At 37.4% G+C, this 18,087-nt stretch overlaps 1 pseudogene; it reads left to right on the forward strand.

Annotated features, from left to right (window-relative positions):
- Positions 1-17,161: 17,161 nt before the first annotated feature.
- On the forward strand, positions 17,162-17,411 carry LOC117694077 (cytochrome c oxidase subunit NDUFA4 pseudogene; annotated as a pseudogene).
- Positions 17,412-18,087: the final 676 nt, after the last annotated feature.

Genomic DNA, 18,087 nt, shown 5'->3' on the forward strand with positions numbered 1-18,087 from the left:
CTGAGCTCATATACACACTGAGAGTCACATAGCCATTGAATATGATTTCAACCTCTTCCTTTGATATCTTCCCTTTGGATATTGGGAAAAAAATAGCTAAGGCATAGGTTCGACAGAAAAAAACACATGATTTGGTCAACTATTTAATGTGAAAGGAGCAAGGTGATATGTGAGAAGAGGCTAGGTGGACATGGGGAGTAATGGGATCTTTTGGAAATGCTTCATATGCATCCAAAACTGAGAATATGAATTTTAGAAGCAGGTTATGCCTGGTTTAAGCTAGACATAGTAGAGGTAAAGACCCAAACCTGGAAATCTGGATGCTCAATCTCTGATATCTTCATGGGAAATCAGTGTGGGTTTTAGTAGGAAAAGTAAGGTACTTTGACTGTAAGCAAGCAATAAGCACTGAGATATCTGATCAATTAGGGTAAAGGCCATGAACACAACATAAGTATCAAAATATGTTGGAGGTATCCTGGTTTTAAAACAAACAAACAAAAGAATATCATTGCTTTTGGTGTTAACTGTAGGAGCAACTTCCATATGGGTTTGCTAGTTATGAAGATAGGCAAGGTAACCATGGGTAGAAAAAGCAGTGATTATACTCACACAAAAAAATGTCTATCTATTATCTGGCATAGCTTAAGAATGGCCTCAGAAAATCTGACATTACCACATCACTCCATGACCAGAGATTATAGAAGAACCTGATGGCAGTGCCAAACAATTGTTTCAAATACCCTCACAGTATACAGATGTGGCCATTCCTTATCTGATACAAAACACACAACTTGGGCAAAAGGATGAGGTAACTAGATTAGGTGGCAGAAATTGCAAGAGGTAAGTAACATATCATCAACTGTTGCCACCACTTCTAATGCTATAGGTCAAAGAATAATTCATAGTTCAAATAAAGATGGAAGAAAGACAATGCTTAGTTCATAGGTGCTTTGAAATTATACTGTCTTTGAGAACAGTTGAACATATGAGAACAGGTTGTTCCAGAATAAAACCCTAGAAAGAAAAAATAGCAGAAAGTGTTTACAATCCTGTGAAAGAAAGACTCTAATCAAGCAGAAGGAACAATCTACTTACTAGAATATCTTTTTGGCAAGGGTACATTGACAAGTCTTTGAAAGCATCCCTTAGTATTGAGCCCTAGGGTTTATTTGCTCAACTCTGTTTTCAGAATACAAAACCATAAACTATCCCCCAAAAAGTAAGTGAGGATTGAAATTCAGTGAGGTATGAGTCCATACTTGGAACATCACAGCTAGACATCACAAGAGCATCTTAGATAGTTTTGACAAGTAGAACTCAAAGCCAAGGACTTCTTGAAGAATGGGACACAGCAAAGACCTTATTTGCCAGGGGCTAAAAGAATGCTATGTTTAATACACATATAAACTTACAGAAGCAGAAGCTGCATTTTCTCTGTTCTTTGCATCATTCTGTTTCCAGACATGAATGGGAAGCCTTGGAGTCACTAATTTCTAGGTTTCCTTTGACCAGTAATATAATGCAAAGTTCAAAGTCTTTTTCTTGTCCCAGTAAATAACAACAATCTCCTGATACTATATGCATTATGTGCTGCAGAGATGCTAAGTTAAGGTTTCAATTGTGAGTTTCTATTATAAATAATTTTTATTGTTAGCAAATATTCCAATGGTTCTAATGAAATGTCAAGCAACTGCCAAATGTCCAGCCTGTTTCCAATGTCTAGTCTTTCCTTTTAGAGCTTTGATCTGGCAAAAGTATTTCTTTCCTCTTAAAGGGCTAACTTTATAGAGATATTTTGGTAATAGACATCTCTAATTTTGAAGAAAATTTAGATAAACAGAACAAACAAAGAAACTTGGGCATCCCAATTAGATGGCTTTCTATAAAGATCATGCCTTTCATAATAGACTTATTTTTATAAAATGTTCAGATTAGCAGAAAACTCAAGCTGTCCCTTTGACTACATTTTCTCCTCTTGTCTCAGGCTTATGAATTAGAGGTCCTATTTTTGGCAGATTTGAAAATAGGATGTGGGTATTAGAAAAGATGCCATGGTTTTTCTTCTTGAACCATTTAAAAAGAAGTGCTGAGGAAGGCATCATTTTTAGTGTGCTCTTCTAGCAACTTGGGAAGAATTTGACTGCTTTATTGCTTGTGAACACACAGGCCCCAGGGCCCTATATTCTTAGGATAAAACGAGCTTTGGGATGTCAAGAGCCTCCATGGAGGCTTCTTTTATTGCTTACAAACTTCCTCTGTGATTAAGATCCATCCCAGACCTCTGCAGTTAGGTTGTACAGGCCCACATCTACATATCTGCTAGCCAATTTCCTCTCTTCTTAGGGGTTCTCACATAAGTGCTCGAATATGGAGGTTTTATTCTATTCAGAAAGGAATTGTAGAACTGACATTCAGAATCTATTATAGCACACACCTTAAGTTCCCAACACAATAGTCCTTTAAAAAATGCTTTCACTTTTCAGTGAAAGTAGTTGTGACTTTAGAGAGGTTTTTTGCCCCTTCTTCTGGATATGTTCTATATTCTGCTCTAAGGACAGAAGAAAAGTGGAAATAGTCTTCTAGTTCAAAAGAAGGAAAGTGAACCAGGATGTGGGGGAGGTGTGGGAAGCCTGTACTTTTCTTATACAGGCATCTGGCTGCTACAAAAAAACCCTACAGTTCCTTAAAAAGAAAGAAAAACTTTTATGTTCTACATTAATTTCTGATGAGTCAAATAAAGAGTTACTTAGCTTCTCTGAGGAAAGCAGTAAATATAGCAGTATATTTTTAAAAGGTTTTAATGATGAAAACACTAACTACATTTAATTGAAGGATACTAGAATATACGAATATGGTTATTTGTTAATAAGTATAACCAAAGAGTTTCTGATATGATTGAGATTTACATTTAAAAGACAATTCTCTTTCCTCTAAACACCTACCGTATTTTTGGACAGTATCTACTTCATAACTGAGTCACTATCTGCAAGAATAATCAATCTATGCCACAGATTTTACTACTTATGGTATGACTGCTGTATGTACACACCAGGATAGATAGATAGATAGATAAATAGATAGATAGATAAATAGATAGATAGATAGATAGATACATAGATAGATAGATACATAGATACATAGATACATAGATACATAGATACATAGATACATAGATACATAGATACATAGATACATAGATAGATACATAGATAGGTGTGTATGTATGTATAATGTATATCTATATATGCATATACTATAGTACAATAAAATATAATATATACACATATAAAACAACAGTCTTAATTCTTTCAAAATTGATAGCTGATAATACCCTAAAAAAAAATTCCATCCCTTCTACCAGTTGGGCATCAGAATAGCCACTGAGGTCAAAGGCATTTCTCATCCTATGACAGAAGAATTAAGTGAAGACTCATTTATACTAACTTTAAAGAAGCCAGTTATCAGATTGGAAAACTCTCCCAATCAGGGCTACAGATAAGAGACATAGCATGTCTGTGGAGGGCAGATAGAGTCCTGAGTTAATACATAGTGTTGACATGGGCACAGCCATTTGAATGACATCAGTGCCTCAGACCCATGGGAATGCCCACACCTTCCCTGGATGAAACTCAGGGAGTAATAAGACTTCTCCTGGTCTACATGTGCAGGTTTACAAACAATTGACAAGTGTATATAAAATATAGTAAGGTTTCTCCCTCTCCATGAAGGTGACCTGACATTGCTCCCCTGAAGATACCTCCTCCTGAGAGTAGCTAGCTCTTCCTCTCCCCCCTGTGTTGTACATAATAAATTGAGTTTCTGGGTTGAGTAGCAGGTTCCTTCCATCAGAACAAGTGAAACCTACCCAACCCCAGAACTTTTTATATCTGCATCAGCTGGCTCTTCAGTGTCTGATTTTTCTTTATTCCTTCTTCATCTCAATCAGACCAATCTGTGTAGGATGAATCACATGTCCTAGAATAGCATGCAACTTACAAACATGGGAAGAGAGTAATATTTTAATAGTTTCACCACTCCCGTAGTCAATAGAGTTTGAGCTTCTAAACTTTGGCAGCTCATTGGTCTATTTCTCTGTATTGTAGTATTATACATCATAATTAACCATCTCTATTTTCCAATATCCATGTGTCCAATTCTTTGTTCCTAGACACAAGAATCCAGAAATTCAAATAAGTACTCTCTGAGCTGTAATCCACTTCTGAAAAAGTCTCAGATACTGGCTTCACTTCTTATATCTCTAGTAAAATAGCTCTGGTAGTGATTCCTAATATCCTTCATATTTCTGATTCTGCTTACCTTCTCATCCACATTTTGAACTACTACTTCTTTGAAACTCTTACCCTTCAGCTGGTAACAATCATGTCTACTCCTTTGCCGTCTGTACCTTCGACCCTAGTCTTTTGCTCCTTTACTTCTACATAGCCCTTAAAAGTGATTTTGTGCCTAATAGGTTCCTATGCTCAGGCTTTTTCCGTATACATTTGTAGTATTTCATTCGATAATGTCATCTACTTCTCTTCATCAAATAGAATATTAGCATCTACTACCTGTTACATCTGTTTGCTAAGTTAGTCTCCCTAAAGACCAGCAAATAGATATTCAAGGGATATATAAACTGAAAAACATGTCCAGAGTCAATAACTTCCTTCTCCAGATACCTTCATATCCAAAAAAACCAGCCTTCTATCTGATAATCATATTTCGGTAGGAAACATTGCCATAGCATTATCTAATTATTGATTATATCACCAATAAAAATCACATATTAATAGAGTAATTTCCATAATTTTATTGTATTCTACCCTTCAAATGTTTCTCTTCCACGCTTTAATTTCATAAATACCCTTGTGCTCTCCCTAGTCTGTTGACATTTGCCCTGCCTCTACATTATAACTCATATGATACCACTTCTAATCATTTTTAAAACAATATATTTGATCTCTTACTAAGATTCAAAAATCAAGGACTGGAGATGTAGCTTGTTGGTAGAACATTTATTCAATACCATGAGGGTCTGTGTTTAATATCTATCAAAGCAAAAATAAAAAATAAAGAGTCCAAGAAAAACAGATCCTTGTTGCCTACAGATTATATTTATTATCTTTATTATTATTATTATTATTATTATTATTATTATTATTATTATTAATTATCTTTTTTTAAACCAAGGAGCTTGATGAACAGGAAGTGTGGCTCAAATCACCTGCTAAGCATATAACAAACATTATATCTTATGCAAATCAATTTTCATTCCATTTGTGTGAGGCAGTTATAATTATTGTTCTCATTTTATTGTTGAGGATACCAAAACCTACAGAGAGATTCTATAAATTTCTCAAAGCCACATAGCTGGCAAGTGGTAGAGCAAAAACTACATCCTGTTCTTTCTGAACTAGAATTGACAAACTTCTCAACCCATTTTCTTGTCTAACATGTTTGCAACATCATTTCCATGTTTCTAGCATATTCGTAGGCATCTAGACAACCCAAATTTTTCAGCATTTCTCAACAACACAAGCCTACCTCTATTGCTTTTGTGTCATAGTATTCATTCTGCCTGGTGTTGAAGTCAGGCCCTGCTTCTTTCTCCCAGCCCCATGCTCCCAGAAGTAAGACTCAAGCTCAAAATACATTTACAAGTACCTTGGTACTTGTAGAAGAGCTAGGCTCTTCCAACTTAAAATATCCTATTGATTCTTTCCTATACTCTGCCATGTGGCTGGTTACCTGTGTTCAGGTATCACATGTTCGTTTAGGCACAGCTAAATTCAGGCCAATCTCTGTGCCTCATTCTTTCCCAGCTTTTTTTCCCTTCTTAGGTGTCCCACCTTCTGTTTCCTGCCTAAGCCATAAGACATAGACTTTTTATTTGACTAGTGATACATCCATACAATACACAAAGATATTTTCTCTACAGTCTGGAGTACTGTTTTTTCCATAAAATGGACTTGCTAAATGTCTACTACTTCTCCTAGATGTAACACAAATATCATGACCATTATGTAGCCCTGTTCAATTTTCCCACTTAAATCACTTCCTCTTGTATGGAAACAATATTCCTAGTGCATGCAACAGAATACAAGTTCAGTCAGCATAGATTGTTTGCTTTTCCTCCTGTTTTTACTTGTGCACTATAATCTAGCACAGTGCTTGGCACCTAAAGGCAAACAACAAATTTGTTGAATAAATAAAGAAATAATTAATAATATCTTTATCATAGGTCATACAATATTGTATTGAGGTTACTTGGCACACTCACGTTTTCTTAAGCTTCTTAAGGTGGGAGCAAATTTTTATATTACATATTCATTGTCTCTAATGCAATGTTTGACTCAAAATATACATATATTAAATTCTTATTGTGTTAACTTTCTATCACTATAGTGGTGGCATAGACAGATTAAAAGCAGTAGTGTTTTGGTTTGCTTCCTAGCTTCAGAGATTTCAGTCCTTGGTTGTCTGGCTCCACTGTTTTTAAATTTGTGGTGAGAGAGAACATCATGGTGCCAGGTACATGTGTTAAATCAGGATTGATCAAGGTGATATGAAAATAAAAAAGAAACCAAACTCAACAGAAGCACATTGTCCTTTAATCAGAGATATGAAGGACAGAAGTCTCTTTGTGGGAGTTCAGACTGTGCACTGAGTCACAGGGGTGTTTGGGAATTTAAAGGGCAGAAAATGCAACCTTAGGTGGAAGTTTCCATTTACAGATCTGTTTCTAGACAATCTCAAAGTTGTAAGTACCAAAGGGGGTTTGGTATGTTCATCATCTCATCAGGGAAGTCCTGGATCCTAACTACCTGCAGTAAATGTTATCAGCATGTCAACATTTCTGTCCACAGTTTCTTCACTCACCTGTTGCTTTTCGGTCATTAGTCCTTTGGTCCATAACCTGGGAGTATAAAAAGGAAGAGGGATGCTGTGTTTATCTGTCTTCTTCCTACTGAGTCATGTTTTTAAGGTCTATCCTCAGCATCTAAGGGAGAATATGTCACACTGACTTTATATAGCAGGAAAATTTTGACTTGACTGGCTGTTGTGGATCATGAAATTGCCATCATGTGCTCCTGGAAAAACCTTGAAAACAATTAATTAGGCAAGTGCCATAATGAGTAAGAGGAGACCACTGACTTGGGGCACACTGGGCACTAGCCATGGAAGCTATTGTCCTACCATGGACCAGCCTTCCTTTATTTCCAAATATTTGTATAATTCTGATTCCAGGTTTTGGAGGGTTTTGGCAGCATCTTAGACAATTCCTAATTGGTTGATGTAGAAGCAGCACTCTTCTTGAGAAAAGAAACATGTTCCATCTTTTTCTGACAATGGGAGCTCTATGGCCCACCTATTATTTTGGAGAAAACTCCTGCAAGGGAATCTATTTGGTTTTTAAGAGTGTTGATTGTAGGCTGCTATATCAGCTAAAAAGTTGAAAGGTGCCATTGGTAGCTGTTTAATATAGTAAATGGAGGTTGATAACCTTGTGGTTAATGTTCCTTAAGCATATGGTATGCCTAATACAGCCAGAATGGTCAGGAGTTGGAGAGCTCTCTCGGATCATGAATGTAGTACATTCTTAGCTCATTGAATGTAGTACATTGAAGAGAGTACATTAGGGCAATTTAAACTGGTCACTCCTAAGAATATGTATATCAGGATATTGAAAGGATAAAGTGTAGATTTCTGACCAATTGTCTGGAGGAGATATATATATATATATATATATATATATATATATATATATATATATATATATATATACAGGAGAGCCACATGAAGGGGTTAGTATTGGAAAGGAGTGTTTGGAGTGTCTTGGCTCTGTATATAATTACCTGGAAATTAGTAAGGTAGACAGTTAAATTCTGGAGTCACTGATAGGGAAGTCATAAATGTATAAAGCCCCCAAATTTAGTGTCTATTCTTCAGAACAACATATTCAGGGTGTGATGACAGAGGCTTTATAGTAGGTCAGTGTTGTCATAAAGGAGCAAGTGGGAGTCCTAAAGGGAGACATTCTGTGATATGCAGAGAATATATGGGTTGGGAAGGGAAGTTCCATTTACCATTGTGATGTGTCAGGTCAGCAGAGAACTTGGCATCTAAGGAGAGATCTGTATTTAAATAATCATTATCAGGCTGAAACTTGCTGATTTGTTTATAGAGTAAAACCAAGAGATTGCCCAGGAAAGTGGAGGTAGAGAAGAAAGAGTAGAATCAGAAGACACAGAAAGAAGACAATGAAAGAAAATGCTGTCTATAAACACAGGCTCCCATATAGAGTGGGACAAGGATTTATATTGTGTCTTGAGGGATCAGTGTTATTTTTTGGAGGTGAGGTGGGTCAGAATGTGAAAAATACCAGTATAATTAGTATGTTGGCCAAGACCAATAGCTTCTCATTCAGGATTTTAGAAAGTGTAGGTGATAGAAAGGAGCTGTAAGAAACAAAGCCTTCTTGAGAGGTCTGCTATATATACATATAGTGACTGGTAAGGGGTTGGCTATTACATATAGAGGGATGTGGATCTATAAAAGTAATGTAGATTCCCAGTATGGGACAATTTAGGAGCTATTGACTTTACTGGACAGACAGACCCAGATCTTAAATGAGTAAATGAAATTGGTTACCCTTAAGTGATGGTGACTTCAATTTAAATGTATCCAGTTCTATCCTTCAGAATATAAAGAGAAATGTATGGGGAAAATAATCTTCTCAAGGGAAGAGTACACCAAAATTTAGCTAATAAAAACTGGTCAGCCTTGAACACTGAGCAGGCTATATTTAGTACTATATATGTGTATTTATGTATATAACATCAATTAGTGAAAATGACATGAATTTAAAACAAAGAGTAAAGGGGCATAAGGTAAAATTTGGATCATAACTAGGGCAAGAACATGAAATAAAAGGAGAGGTTGTGACCAGTGAAAATAAAAATTTTAATTGGGGTAATTAGATATCATATTTAGATCTTAAGAACAGATCCTGCCCAAGGTCTGTCACTTACCCAAGTCAAATCATCATCTATCCCTGCATCTTGCTTCTTGTCACCTTCTCACTGCTTGTTTTATAAAACGATTTATTTATTTATTTTATGTATATAAGTACACTATAGCTGTCTTCTGATACACCAGAAGAAGGCATCAGATCCCATTATATATGGTTGTGAGTCACCATGTGGTTACTGGGAATTGGACTCAGGACCCCTGGAAGAGCAGTCAGTGCTCTTAACCACTGAGCCACCTCTCCAGTCCCTACTCACTGATCTTAAGTGAGTGTCCTTATGCATTAACTTTGGGGGGGGGGGGACTAGAGATAGAGGGATACCCTAACAGAGATGAAGTAAAGGTGGCAGTGTATGAAGTCAAGGATTGTTAAACAAGTAAGACAAAAGGATGCTAAGGGAAATTTTCCCTCTGAGTCTAGTCTTTTGGGGAACAGAAGTCTAATCTGAATACCAAAGTAATTTAGCAGACTCAACAGAGAGCTACAAAATACCACAGGAAGTGAACAGGAAAAAATAGAGAACTGTGGGGCCCTGGGCTGTGAAGGGGTAGCACGGTTTCTGGTTGAGCACTGGCTAGAGATGACCAGAGACCCAGAAGGTTTTCCTGCAAGGGACTGCATGCATTTTGACATGCTAACAGACTCCAGGCTCCTGACTACAGGCCAAAGACCTCCATTGATCCTTGCCTTTCAGTCACATGGTGCAATGCCACTACCAGCCCCTCCACAGGTAGAGGGCATGACTACAGGCCACAGAGACTCAAGACATCTCCATATTAATGAGGTACCTAAAGGCCAGAGGGCATAGCCAATTAAGCATTCCTTCCCAGACCCTCCTCTTACTTGCCAAAGGTATTTAACCTCAGACCCGCCCTGAGAACATGGGTACAGCTTCATCCACTTTCCGCCATGACAATAAACCTTTTAAAACCATGGACTACCTACCTCTCATCTTTGGGGCCTACCATGAGGAACCATGGAGAAGGCTTTCAACTACCAAGCCACAGCCTAATCTCCCACCAGAGGACTTCTCTACATTCTCACCACAGAGGGGCCGCCAACCCAAGCACAGCTAGCTGAGCCAGCCATGACCCAGCCAAGCTAGTAGCTGTGACCAAGAGTCTCTACCTTGTGGTGTGCCACCAGAGCTTCTCCCCATCGCCCCTTTTGATGGTCCAGCCTGTATGCCACCACAACCCCATCCTTCTTACCATGAGGATAATGGACTAAGCCTCTTAAACTCTAAGCAACCCCACAATTAAATGTATCCTTTTATAAAAATTACCTTGGTCATGATGTGTTTTCACATCAATAGAACAGTGACTAAGGTCTATTTCTAATGATAGAGCATAACAGTCATCTTTATAAGCATGATTAAATTTGAAATTCGTTGGAAAGAGAAAATCCTAGGTTTTATCTTTGCATGCAATGATAATTGACAAAACAAGTTGCTAGGAGGATGATAAGTTTGTGTAGATGAATTCTTTTTTAAAAAGCCAGTTTGTGCACCTGCCCTCTCACAAATAATATTCTGATTACAAATGAGTCAATCATCTCTTAATTAAAACTTATCCAAGGAAGTTTTTATTTAAGCAATTTATTAGTAGTTCACATATATTTTTGCATAACACTTGACAAAATTATTTCCTTTAATCCTTGTCTTAAAAATGAGCACAAATTCCGTTTAATCCTCTTCTAAAATAGTATGATTTCAACAACACTGACTTTTCATTAAAAAAAAAAGCAATGCTAAATATTTTATATCTTGGATTCTCACAGCTGGCCATTTACAAAGCTGATAAGATGAAAAGGAGTTTTTAGTATGGCTTAGAGGAATAAGTAAATTGTTTATTCTTTATTTTTTGAAAATTTCATACATGCATACATGTATTCGATGTGTTTTGAGACATGGTTACAATTATTGTTCAAAGAAAGAAAACTTATGGCTGAAAGAATGCAATTTGTTTCTTTACTTTCTAAGCTAGACTAGGTATGACTACGATTGTTTGAAAAAAATAGACAGAGAGAGGGAAAGGAATTTAGAATTATTATTTCAACTGAATGTAATAAAAGCAATTTCCCATTTGACAATCAGAATGCTATTCACCAGCCACTAACAACACAGGCTTTCCTACCCCTCCCCTTTCTTCTCCTTACTACCTCCCTCTCATACCTTCTTTTCCTGGATGTTAAGTGCTCCCCTAGGAGGCTGTCATTGGCTTGAGTAATCCTGTTGCTTTCTAAATTATGCCCTTTTGCATTATTGTGGCCTCCAACGGGAATAAATTTAGCCCCAAGATATCTTTTTATAGTTATTTTAGTTCTCTCTCAGGAGGCTCACTTATTTTCCTATGAACTACAACATAGGTACTGTCATTCATGTGCAGGAGGGGGTCATACCATTAATTCTGGGAATTTGTATTTTCTGGGTTGTTACCTTTCATAAATCATGTGTAATCACATTTCTTAAAGTGCACTCCAAATCCTTGTTAACTGGATATGACAAAATTTAGCTCAGTCCCCTGTCAAAAATGGGCACAAAATGAATAACATTACTGAGTACAATCTACATGAAGAATGCATGTTAAGAGCTGAAGGGAGACAGAAAGGAAAGCACAGCAAATAATTCTGTCTTTATAGGAGTTTATGACCAAATAGGAGAGAATGGATATGTGTGAGGAAATGGTGTGTGTCCTTTCCTTTGCTCTATATTCAGACTTCATCTCTTTAGCTCCCACTGTGCTTTACATAGTGTCTGTTGTATGTTAGCCACTCAATAGTGAGATGTTAAGTACATTAGCAACCTGAATTAGTGTGGGCACTAATTCAACATTAAGCCACAAATACCTCAGGGATAGAAGTCATCCAAGGAGAACTAATGCAGTACTCATGAGGAGGCAAGGGAATGGGATGGTCTACTGACCATCAACTCAGCAGTAGACTAGTACCATTTACTGTTAGAGAATATGAGAAACACTATTAACATTTGTTCTGGAAAAATACATGGATATATGTATAAAGCAATGTTTGAGTAAAATTGAGGCTACCTATAGATTCACCAATGTCCACAGTCACCTTATTGGAAGCCTCTGCTATATTGAATGTATTTTATGAATCAGACACTGTGTGTTGAGTAGCTTTTGGTGTACTGAGAGCCCAGGAGAGGGGGAAGGAAAGAGAGAAGGAGATGGAGGAGAGAGTAAGGGAAGGAGGGAAGGAGAGAGAGAGAGAGAGAGAGAGAGAGAGAGAGAGAGAGTATATTAAGACATTTTCCTAACCTTATGATTGAGGGTAGACTTCTAAAGGGGTGAAGACTAAGGCTGAAATCTGTGGGTGAGCAGAGAAATATTAGCAGCAATTAACATGAAATACTTACAGATACCTTTCTGTATATCTTGCTGAAAGCAACATCATCTTCCCTATCTTACTACTCTTCCAGAATTTCTCATAGTTACTATCATAATGGCACTTGTAATTACATTTTTTACTATATATGTATATTTATTATCAATGCCCACTAGGACATAAATAGGCATGATGATAAGTGAACTATGTTTGTTGTGTTTATGGCTATATCCCCAATGTCTGAAACAGTGAAAGGTGTGTTCAACTATTTGTTAACCAAGTGAGTATTTTCTAGGTAGAAGGAAAAGCTTGAACAAGCATAATAAAGTATGTGAGCACTGAGAAATTCAATGTATTGAGGAAAAATGTAAATGGATATGATGGCAGATGAAATTAAAGAGGAAGGGGGTACATTTGTCATGGAGGATCTTGTTAATGCAACTGATCTGTGTAAGTCCAATTTGAAATGCAAATCCATATAGATACTAGTAGGGACAATGTCCTAACTTAGAAGAAAAGGAACTGGGGGACTGGGTCCAGTAGAAAGAACAAGGTAAGTGTGGTGTTTAATATCTATTATCAATTTGACAGGACCTAGTAGTATCAAGCCCTGTAAAGACATTTATAGATTGAGTTAACTGAGATGTGGAGACCCATCTTAAATGTGGGTTACACAGTTCCATGGGATGGGCTTTCCTCCTGAGCTGAATATAAAAGAGAATCTGAGCTGCATATTAGGATTTCTCTCTCTCTCTCTCTCTCTCTCTCTCTCTCTCTCTCTCTCTCTCTCTGTCTCTTTCTCTCTCTCTCTCTGATTCTCTGTATCTTCTCTGGATGCAATATGACCTCAAGGTTCTGCCACAGAAACGTATTTTCCATTGTGGTATATATTCTTAAACTGTGATCCCTCAAAAGTCTTTCTTTTAAGTTGTTTCTATCAGGTAATTTGACATAGTAACAAGTAATTAATACAGTAGACTACAGCAAGTCCAATCTTGGTTGACTTGTAATGCTTTATTATAGAAACCCTCCCTCTCCGCATTTTTGCCACTGTATTGGATCTCTAACTACAGGCTGGTAGGTACCTTGATCTCCATGAATGAGAGATTGCTGATAACTATCTTAAAAAGTGAAGTTGAATATTGTTACAGATGCTATAATGAACCGTGTAGGATTTGTTATTTCATCTTCAAGACTACCTTATAAAGGAGTTTTTGTTACATCAATCCCATGATTACACAATAAAATTTAGAGTTTGGTTAAGCAACTTCATTTTAGCAAGCCCCTAGTGGAACGATAAGGACACAAACCCATCCACAAAACCTTCAACCCAAAATTTGTCCTGACTACAAGAAGTGCAGGGACAAAGATGGAGCAGAGACTGAAGAAATCGTCAAACAATAACTGGCCCAACACATCCCATGGCAAGCATCAATTCCTGACACTATTAATGATACCTTGTTATGCTTGCAGACTGGAACTTAGTATAACTATCCTCTGAGAGGCTCTACCCACAGCCAAATATTGGAGAGAGATCAAGGACTCTTATGGAAGAGTTGCAGGAAGGATTGAAGCCCTGAAGGGGATGGGAACCCCACAGAAAGACCACAGAGCCAATTAACCTGGACCTCTGGGTGCTCCAGGAGACTGAGCCACCAACCAAAGAGCATACACATGCTGGATCTAGGCCCTTGACACAAATATAGCAGACATGTAGTTCCGTCTCCATGTGAGTCCCCCAGCAACTAAAGCTGTAGCCTGACTGTAGTGTCTGTTCACAGCAGCGCTCTCTTGTATAGCCTTAGTGCGAGAGGATGCACCTAATCTGGCAGAGACTTGATGTGCCTAGGTAACGGGATACCCAGGGAGGCACCACCCTCTCAGAGGAGAAGGCAAGGGGGTGAGAAAGGGACTTTGTGAGAGTTAGATCAGGAGGGGGAAACATTTGGAATGTAAATAAATAAAGAAAGAAATTTAATCTAAAAATAAAGAAAAATTCAACATTTTGAGCCAAATTCCAACAGATTCTCCTGTGTTCTGCTAGACTTTGGTGCCTGTCTTTATGCTTAGTCTTTGGACTTAATTTTGATTTTTTCCCCTTAGTTTTCTTCCTCAATACTACAACAGAAGCTTATAGGTATTTAAGCAAAGTACTTCTTTAGTCTGTGATCTGTGATAAAATAGCATCACACAAAGAATAAGGTGCCTAATGACATTCAACTCTGAATTCTCATGAGATAGTTTGAGTGGATTAAAGGTTGTCTGTTCCAACTCTTGCTTTGAATTAGTATCGATGCTGTCACTTTTAAGTTACTTGTTGACTGAAATAGGATCTTTGATTAGACTACTCTAGGAAAGACCTGTTCTAAAGCACTTACTGGCCTAGTCCAATGACAGTGCGCCTTACAGTCTATGAAGCTCTCATGTGAATCAGAACATATCATAACTGATGTGAAAGTATATAGTTATGATAATGACTATTATTAATGATGAGCTGTTTTCTACTTCTCAGACATTTCTTATATCAGATAACTTTGCAAGGTAGGGGTTTTTATTACTTTTACTTTACAGATGTATAAACAAATATAAGTAAGTTACTATTTAAATTATTAAAACTCAAAAGCCAGGATGGAAAGGCTACCATAAGAATCAAATCAAATATGAGTCCAAAGTGCCTATGATATGCATAGTGTACTTCAAGAAATTGAATTAAAGTACCTTCACATCATTAAAGATTATACTGGAGTACTGGGGAAATGTTTGTGAGTGAAATGACAATATGCATAACATTATACAAAAGTTGTATTAATGACTTTTAAACTATATATGGTATAAGGCATATTTATACAGTAAGTATAGGATAAAGTAATGTTACTTGGAACACTCATCTAGTGTGAATGAAGCACTTATTATCCCCAATCATTGTATCCATTACTCCTCAAAAGATTTGAGAATTGTTAGTTCCTCTGTTGTAGGAAAATTAATGGAGATGACTAGTGAATATTTGATTAAACTGAGGCTAGGAAGAAGTATATGAATAAAAAGGGAGTAAAAAGTTCATTTAGATGAGCAGAGGAGAGTGAGGTAGAGAAGGTAAGGAGGGAATTCTCTAAGTTTTTTTTAAATATACCATGTAAAAACATTTGATAAATGAGCCTAAAAATAGATGGAAATGGCTTTAAGATGAGAACAAAAAGAAAGTAGACTAGTAAGTCTTCACTGGAGTACTAATGAGTAAGTATATTTTGAGTTGAGTATTTGAAAAATACCTTTGAATAGACAGTTCTGGAAACCATGTTCACATTTATGAGCATGCTGGCCATGGTGGAGACAGATGGTTAACTGAAGGGGGTAAATTGTGAGCACACAGTGAAGGAAAGGAAACAGCCATCTTTGACTAGCCTTTCAAGAACCTGGCAAGAAGGTGATGCCAGAATGTAAATTATTACTTTCCTGAAGTATAGGTGTGTTTCTTTTTGTGAGGTGCTTAAGTGGACCCATGTGTGGGGTAAGGGGTGTGGGCTTTTAGGAGAATGAAGAGAGAAAAAGATGCTGTTAAAGGAAGCAGGGATGTGATCAGTGTGAGAGATCAAAGCAGTGACAAATGACAACCTTGTTGCACATAGAGCTACAAATGAAAGGCAAGGTGTTTCCCATGGAATGGCCATGCTTCACTTAGTGGAGTGATAAAACACTAAGACTGAGAGGCCACCAGAGGCTTGGGAGGTTAGAAAATGGATGGAGGAGATTTGAGAATAGAAAATAATAATGGATGAATATGAAATTGTAGTGCTTTAACAAATGACATCTCTCAGAACATTATTCCAGAAGACAATGAGAAAAAAATCTTTCTAGGGCAAATACACTGGGAAATGAATCATATTATACCTTCGCATTATATATGAGAATTATTAAGGACTCAGAATTTCTATGGTAGAAAATTAACTGCCTTCATTAATCCTGCATTTCCAAACTTATTTATTTCTTTCACAGTCACTTATTCACAGAGAAATTATTAATATCCCACATTATTAGTGTTCCAGGGAATGAACTTCAGGGAATGCTGATACAGATACAATATGAGCTAAATCAAAGAACAGGTGAAGTACACTGAGAGCCTGAGTGTTGTCCTTAAAATATATGGAAAATGGAGGTATTATTGCTGGGTTGTACTGCTGGTGACAATGTTTTGTAGCCTGGAAGCTGGAGCAGAGAAAAGTGGAAATATTGTCTGCTTGAGATCTACAAAGGGGAAAAACAACATTAGGCAGGTAAAGCACAGTAAGTGCAGCTTTAAAGAGGACCCTGGTAATGCAGTAGATGCTGGACAGAGAGTCAGGCTTAGAAAGCAAAGGGACAAAGGAAAGGGAATCCGGCAATGTTAATGCAATTTGGCAATGGTGTCAAAAGATATTTGTAGTGGGCAAAATATATTAGGAAAAATAAAGATGAAGGACTAGCAGGCAGGGGAGAGAAAAAATGTTTGTGTCTATTAGTTAACAAATAGTCTGTGAAAATGATGAACTACTGTTGAGCCGCTGAGTGCTGTGAAGCTGAGTAAGAGGTTGGTGAATGCATTTGTCCAAATGGAGGTCATTAGCTAGTTACTTTTCAGTAAAAGATTTGCACAGTGCTAAATGTTAATAAGGGAATGTGTTAGTGAAGAGGTGTACAAAATGAAACCTTTTTTTAAGGCATGAGACTTGGTTACTTGAGAGGCTCTTTAGATTTCAGAGCTGGGCTTGTTTCCTGTCTCTGTGAAAATAGGCTGCTGGTGCAACCATGTTCCATGAGATCTTCAGAGAGTCTAAGAAGCATCGAAGCCTAATGCCTCTCCTTGTATTTGTTGAAGTAAGAGGGACTGGAGCATGATTGTATGAAATGTATTTGGCATTATTCAATCCAGACACTAGTTGGTACAGGAAGAATAACCCAGAACCTTAGAAAAAACTGGTCTTGATGAGCAATACATTCAAATTCAAGTCAGTGGATGCAGACTAGCAAACTGAAAAGAGAAGGTCCTGACTTTTAAACTATGGATTGAAATCCATTAAGCTGTTCATGATAGAGGTCATTCAGAAGACACCCACATGATTTCCACTTAACCAAGGAAGGCTTTTCCTGTGAATGCATGAAATCACTGAGTTTATTGCACTGATCAATAAATCTCTGAAACTTGAAAACAAGAGGTGTAAAAAATGAAATGTTATCGATTATTTTTCTGTAAAAGGGACACAAGTTGGTTACTTGAGAAGAGTATTCATGGTTTCAAATGCTTTTTAGTATTACATTGTTGCAAGCCAGACAGTGGTGGCTGACACCTTTAATCCCAGCACTTGGGAGGCAGAGGCAGGTGGATCTCTGTGACTTTGAAGCCAGCCTGGTCTACAGAGTGAGTTCCAGGACAGCCACGGCTACACAGAGAAAGTCTGTCTTGGAAAAAAAGTGTTGTAAGTGTGTACTAAGGAATAAAACACGTGACCAGCAGGAGTGAAGGCTGACTGATGGGATTTAACAGAGATTTAGCTTATGGCATATTTCTACCTTATGTTACGTGGCTGCTAGATGGCGAGGGGGATAATCTTGACTGGGGTGCAGGTGGCATGCAGCAGATGACAGCTGGCAGAACATTCAAGACTAGGAAATTGAAGAGTTACTGTTACTGGGGTCATGATGGGGTCAATGACTGGGCATGTGAAAAGCAGAGA

The sequence above is a fragment of the Arvicanthis niloticus genome, chromosome X (assembly GCF_011762505.2).
Source record: "Arvicanthis niloticus isolate mArvNil1 chromosome X, mArvNil1.pat.X, whole genome shotgun sequence".
Taxonomy (NCBI): Eukaryota; Metazoa; Chordata; class Mammalia; order Rodentia; family Muridae; genus Arvicanthis; species Arvicanthis niloticus.